General features: G+C 44.1%; 1 long non-coding RNA gene across 1 annotated transcript; it reads right to left on the bottom strand.

Annotated features, from left to right (window-relative positions):
• Positions 1 to 932: 932 nt before the first annotated feature.
• Positions 933 to 2,499, bottom strand: LOC122369569. The gene is made up of 3 exons (XR_006254425.1): positions 2,154 to 2,499; positions 1,461 to 1,556; positions 933 to 1,202 (listed from the first exon to the last, which is right to left on the bottom strand). It is a non-coding gene; the product is annotated as an uncharacterized LOC122369569 (long non-coding RNA).
• Between the last annotated feature and the right edge of the window lie 4,706 nt (positions 2,500 to 7,205).

Raw genomic sequence — 7,205 nt, 5'->3', positions numbered from 1 at the left:
CTTCCCGGGCTGTTGGGTAGTTTGCATACTGCCCGGGTAGTTTGCATACTGCCCAAGTTAGCATATGACCCGTAACATATATATTTTGGACAAAACCTGCATAAACGACCCTGATTGAAAAGTTCCGTTGGTTGTTATTCGTGGCACTGTTTTCGCTACAGAGATAAATCGGAGGTATCTGCCTCTATAGGTGAGATGTGCGAATAGTCTCTGGACACGTACATTTTAAACCAAGGTATGATGAAGACTACATATGTAAGTTATGATCTGTTGTACGTATTGGCCGCCCCACAATCCTTGCATCTGCAACAGTATGACCTATCAACACGTCCTCATCGTATCCACATGCATAGAATGCATTTCAATAACACGCGCTAAAAAGATGAAACATTATCCGTCATTTTTCACTTTTGCTGATTGTACGAACTGGCGCCTCGGCCAGTGAATGCCACTCCGGTCCACCTCGGACGGACAGACGGACAGGCGGACAGGCGGACAGACGGACAGACGGACAGACGGACAGACCTCGGTCCACCTCTGCAGACGGTGCGCAGCGGCCCTCGGCCTACCCGCCGGCGCAGTAGATGGTCTCCAGGTTCATGCCGGCGGCCGTGCACAGCACGGACACGGACACGGTGGTGGCCGTGTCCGTGCTGTACGTGGTGCTGGTCGTGGTGGACGTCACCGTCACCAGGCTGGTGAAGGAGAGCGCCAAGAAGCGGGCTCGCCGGCCGCCGGCGGCCGCGCTCGACCCGCCCTCGCCGGACGGGTGGAGGCGCGGCGCCGGCTGACGACCCCGCGACGGCGGCCCCACCCAGCCGCTGTAACACACGGGCAACGCGCTAGAAACATCGCACCAGCATAAACAGCAGATGTGATGCACCCATCACTAAGTAATCATGGAAACACATGACATCTTGACAAGTCAGTAAGTAAAATGGAGTGGCAAGTTCGAAATACGCATCAGATGTATGGAAATATGGCAAAATATAATAATTTGACACGTAACACGACAGGAAGCCTTGGGATCTGTTACAATGAACAATGAACATAGCACTCGATTGATTTCACCGTAGCTGACAACTACATCAGCACAGAACTACATATGTAAGATAACACAGCTGTTCAGAATTGGACCGACCTGTCCTTCTGACTGCGTCTCCTCCGGCGGCGACCCGAGCAGGTCGTCAGCGTGTACGGGCCTGTCAACATATTCACCACGAGGAGTCACTTTTTGGAAGAGACCGATAGAAATGGCAATGCAAAAAATGTCGGTGTTACGTGTAAACGCCGGAAGCGTTTATTATCTCCATTTGTTCCTAATAATCTCCATTTGTTCCTCCTTGTTCCTAAATAAAAATGCTAAAAATGTTTGAAATAACTATCAGTTTGAAAACAACAGCATGCAATTTGCATAAGACCTGAATGGATTGGTTTAGCGATTGAAACTGGAGACTTACCGAAGATACATATGCGGGGCACCACGCTTGTGGTCGTGGTAATTGTAAGTGACGTATGTGTTGACGTATATACAAAGGCGACCAGCTGCTTCGGATCTGTGAAGAATCACCATTCTGAGACCGGTCCTGTTGAACGGTGTATTTTTTCTATCACTAAAAATGATCCTATAGATGTGTAGTATATTTTATGAATGTTCCCATAGATGGTGACGTCATTCCCTTTCTTGTTTTTCTCTTGCATTCTTTTTTTTACTATATTTTTCTCTTCGTTCCTACCTATTTTCCTCTCTCTCTCTCTCTCTCTCTCTCTCTCTCTCTCTCTCTCTCTCTCTCTCTCTCTCTCTCTCTCTCTCTCTCTCTCTCTCTCTCTCTCTCTCTCTCTCTCTCTCTCTCTCTCTCTCTCTCTCTCTCTCTCTCTCTCTCTCTCTCTCTCTCTCTCTCTCTCTCTCTCTCTCTCTCTCTCTCTCTCTCTCTCTCTCTCTCTCTCTCTCTCTCTCTCTCTCTCTCTTGCTCTCTCGCTCTCTCCATAATCACTTCTCTATAACCTTTAAACATTATTGATGCCTTTGCACTGCCACAAGCGTGAGCTAACATGAACATATTCAAACATTGCATCCTATTTACCCATATGGATGGTTTTGAAAAAAATATCACCAATACAAGTATCTAAAAATAATACATTAACTTTCTCACCTCTTTTGCTGTGTACCGATGTTAATAATCCAATTACTAATGATGTGAGCACGTACCACCAAATTCGCATTTTAAGTACAAATTGTGTCGCGCTCTGATACTTATAAACCTATCTGCATCTCCGCACGATGGCGAATGGTCTGGAAGCTTTGGCGCGGTCGAATATACCTGTTCTTGGAAGCCGTTTTTGCTGGTCAGGCTGCCAACAAAACATTTGATTGTGTGCGTGCCAATTATGGCTCATCATGCTCTCAGATAGTAGGCTGTTGTAATATGGGTTCGTATCGCAATTATGCAGAGGGTAGGCCACGGACCCAAGTAACTTTGCCTTGAAAATAATGTGACTATTAACCCTCGCATGTGTGCGGCGTTTGCCAGCTTCTAATGTGTGTGGGGGGGGTCGGTTGGACCCCCCCCTTGCCGTTTGGCCCCTGATCGAGCTAGAGCTTCGCGGAAAAAACGAGCGTGTTGCCCGTGACAAGAGGAAGCCGATGATACCCAATTTTAAGGTCCTAGGTCATTGGTTGACCTTCCAGGTCAGGTCAATGACCCAAAGTCGGGAAAATCGGGACCTATTAGAAAGTCGTAAAGTGTGGCTGCTATGGGTTTTTTCGGGGTGCTGATCACGAATATCGTGTTAGTTTTGATCACAGATGATGTCTTTAAGCATTTAGACCAGGTCGGGTCAGGTCAGGTCAGGTCAACCAGTAGGGGTTGTGACGGGTATTCGTAGTACGTGTCAACCGCCTCTGACAGCTTCGTAACATGTTACGAAGGCACCAAAACTACTTCGTAAATGTTCAAATGGTTGCTAAATTCGAATTCAGCTCCAAAAACTAGCCTAGAAACATGTAAAACTCGAAAAAGTGAACCGAGGTCACCCGAGGTCACCAAAGGTCAATGACCTAACCTGACCTTCAGGTGACCTTGACACCCATTCTAATGCATGGGAGCAACATCAAATCACATGTTTGAACGTTTGAAACCACGAAAAGCTTGCAAACGCGCGGCTAATGCGAGCCGACATACGCGGAATCGCGATTCCGGCCAAACATGGTCTCGGAAAAGAGGTCACAGGTCAAAGGTCATTTGGGTCAGGGTCATGAAATTTTCAGGGTAGGTGTAAAATTGATCAATGAGAGGGTACTGAAAGTTTCGTCGCGATCGGCCGCTTTTTACGCGAGTTATTCGCGAAAAACCATGGGGGGGGGTCCATCCGACCCCCCCCCCCCCTACACATGCGAGGGTTAACACGGGAACTCAGTAAATGTGTGTATCCTGGACAAAATATTTTGACTGCATCTTGTACTCGAAGTTATTGATATCTCAGCAGATCGCAACGCATATACCTGCGCATCGTCACCAAATTTTAAATTATTACTTGAATCGTAAAGGATGTCATAGATGTCTACGTAGTACTAGAGAGGCATGCAGATCTCTATAATGCAATTAATTAATGGTGTTTAGATGGAACGGTCATCTATCCGAGAAATTTCTTGTTGAAAATGGCGTGAGGTAAGGAAGTATTTAGTTGTTCTCAATTAGTGTTTACATCGGCACAATATTGTGCAAAATGCGTGAGATGAGTGCCGATCGCATAGTTAAGCATAAGCATTAAGTAGCTAATTGATATATATATATATATATATATATATATATATATAAAATATTCGTAGTGATTAAATGATAACTGTTCTGTGTGGTCTAGTGGATAATAAGGTGTCCATCTTGCAACTTGGTAATAGTGCATTCGCAGCCAAGGAGCTCCACGTCGTTTGGCCCACGTTTCTATATCCAGTTGGGTGGCAACTGGCGAGAGAGGACCACGCTCGACCCGATAGGACCGTGTTGTCATCTACCCGCGATACGTTAACCCGTGCATGACTGGGGGGGGGGAGCTCTACAGACCCCCTCCCGTTTTTCGGCAAAACCTTCTAAACCGTTTCAGGAATCAACACGAAACTTGCAGTACCCTCAGCGGTATCAATTTGACAATTTGACACATTGTGTTAAAATTTCAATTTCCTTGCTACCATAGTTTGGCCGGAAATGACGTCAGAGTGACGTCATGTCGGCCGATTTTGATGCAAAATATTGAATTACGGCAAACGCTCCCAAGAGCTTAGTTTTAAAAGCTACATCCAATTTCTTTGCATCAGTGGACTACAAATACACGTAGCTATCAAACTGTTGCCTCGAATTTTCGAAGTTTTGAAAATTTTGAAAAACATGTTTTACAACTACATCTTTTTTCAAAATTCAAAAAACTGTTGTTTTTTCGCAAAAACTGGAAAATATGTGATAGAACCCACAGTGATGAACTACTCTAGCAAGTCTTTGCCTATTTTTTTCAAAAATAGCCTAGTTATTTGCATTATTGTGAAAATTTTACAATTAGGGGAAGCGGGGGTAACACCGCCCCCCTAAGCTTTTCGCCAAAATGAGAGAATATGTGTGAAGTCTCTTGGTAGTTATTGTTTTGGTTACAATATTTAAACATTTTCTCACGTGTTTTAGGTACTTATTTTGCATGCTCCTAAAAGGTTTTCATGTATCACGACTTTTAAAAATACCTTGCATATTTGCTGCCTACAAATTGTGTGGGTAACCCCGCCACCGGTGTTGATGTTAACCCAACCCATTCCTACGAAAGCTTTTAATTGTTCAGAGATCGTGTGCGATGAGTTTCCTGTCGGTAAGTGGTAATTTTCGCAAATAATCGGTAATGGACACCTAAATAGGTATAAGTTCATCAGCTGTTTGCCAGTTTTATACAGCTGGCAAGTGCTTGGTCGGGATGCATGAAAAATATAAAGTAAAAAATCAAATAAGCTGCTTATTCCCGACTTAGGAACATCTACGAACATAAATAAAGCGTGTCTTTGGAGTTTCATCACTTATCACGCTACAAACAGGAAACACCGCAACCTCAATTGGGGTAACACCGCCACGGGGTGGCGGTGTTCCCCAATAAGTGATCACAAGCAAAAATCGCCAGCGGTAAGAATGTACTACACGGTTCAAGCAAACTTATCTTACTGGACAAAGCCGATCAGTTATTTTTCGATGTAATCAAGTAAATCAAAATGAGTCTCTACTTAAAGACATTCAAAAGTGCTCCCAACTCATCGAATTTTTATAAGAGAATGTGCATTTTTCTTTAAATGCCCACATTGAGCTTCGATTACACTGAAACACCGGAACACAAATCAGAAGACGCTTACCTGCGTGCGGTCAATAGGAAATAACGGATTTTTACACTTCACATTTCATACTTTCGCCGCCAGATGGGGTGGCGGTGTTTCCCACAGTGGCGGTGTTACCCCCGCTTCCCCTATTTATTCTTGAAAACCATTTTTAGTACGTTTTTGACATCGTACAGCAATATAAATGGCACCATCGTGTTCCTGAGCTCAAACGGCATCTGATAGGCACCTTTTTTGTTGAAAATCTTATTTTCAAAATTTGACCTTTTCTGACCTGAAAGTGACCTGACCTCAGGTAAATTCAACTGAAAATGACCTCAAATGACACAGACGACATTGTTTTCGAAATCTACGAGTAGAATGGACCATAAAACATGCGTCGCATGCCCGATACATGACATACAATTTTCGTGACCTGGAATGACCTGACCTTGACCTTAACCCGCGACCTGGTGGGGGGGGGGCTATTTTTTGCCCCCCCTCCAGACTTTTCGATATATCTCCAGAACCACTGCGCCGATCGTCACCAAACTTTCAGTACCCTCCCGGACATCAATTTTACACATTGTGACCAAAATTTTTTCCAAAGGCTATGATAGGTTGGCCGGAAATGACGTCAGAGTGACGTCATGTTCTGCCGTTTTCGACCCAAAAAAGGGTTTCGCGGGAAGAGCTGTCAGGCCTATAGCTTTGCAAATACAGAAAAATGATAAAACATAAAAGCTGTAGAATGGACAGGGCTACAAAACTGCTATCTCGGATTTTTTAAATTTTTGGATTTTGACCCCCAAAAATCAAAAAATAGATTTTTTTAATATAATAGCCAAAAAATCCAAAAAGTTTTTTGAATTTCGAAAAACCGGAATATATGTGATAGTCCTTACCGCCTTCTATTCACATACCAAATTTGAGATCGATACCTCTTTTTTTGGCCAAGTTATAGCGAAAAAACTGTTCAAAATTGATGACGTCAAATTTTCAAACTTAATTTTCAGCAATTCTAGACCTCGTAGCGCAAAACAAAGACCACCATTAGACTCCCCGTGACGAGCTGCATCGAATCAATACCCATTTTATGCAAAAATATCAACTTTGAAATTTGACCTTTTTTGACCTGACCTTGACCTGACCTCCACCAGAAAGTGACCTAAACCGTACCTGATGGTCTTATAACCAACACCATTGAGTTGGAAATGAAAAACTGGCCATAAAACATGCATCGCATAACCTTAGTAAAGTTGGGTTCATGTGGTGACCCTTGGTGACCTTTGGTGACCTGACCTGTGACCTGACCTGGTATGACCAGTGACCTCTAACAGCAACATATCTACTAGGCAACTGACGCCCTATCGCTGATTCCCGACAAAATGCGTTTTCCTCGGTGTTATAGCGCATTCCCTAGAAGACCCGTGAACGGTGAAACATTTCATCTTTGACCTGACCTGTGACGTCATCGGTGACCCCGAGGTCAATAAAATTTGGTTTCCCTCGACAAATTTGACAGGCCTTTCGAACGCCGTTTGAATTTTTCGGATCCGTTCAGTAGTTTCGGAGATACGAAGGGGGGCAAAAAATAGCCCCCCCCCCCACCAGGTCGCGTTATAAACAGACCCCACCAGGGCGCGGGTTAAAATTCAAAGTAAAAGTTCGGTACCCTCAAGGTATCTAAGGCATATATCAAGGAGTGCGTAAACCAAAAATGAGCCTGATCGGACTAGTCAGCCGGCGGTCAGAGCCTATATTGTGAACAAGCAAAAATGCCGATAATGTTTACTTTGAACTGACCTGTGACGTCATTGGTGACCTCAAAGTCAATGAAAATAAGTTTCGCTCGACAATTTTTGCA

This window comes from Amphibalanus amphitrite, unplaced genomic scaffold (genome assembly GCF_019059575.1).
Source record: "Amphibalanus amphitrite isolate SeventyFive unplaced genomic scaffold, NRLGWU_Aamphi_draft 001049F_arrow, whole genome shotgun sequence".
In the NCBI taxonomy this organism is placed as follows: domain Eukaryota; kingdom Metazoa; phylum Arthropoda; class Thecostraca; order Balanomorpha; family Balanidae; genus Amphibalanus; species Amphibalanus amphitrite.
The sequence above is the reverse complement of the archived record's forward strand: the minus strand, read 5'-3'. Positions and strand labels throughout refer to the sequence as shown.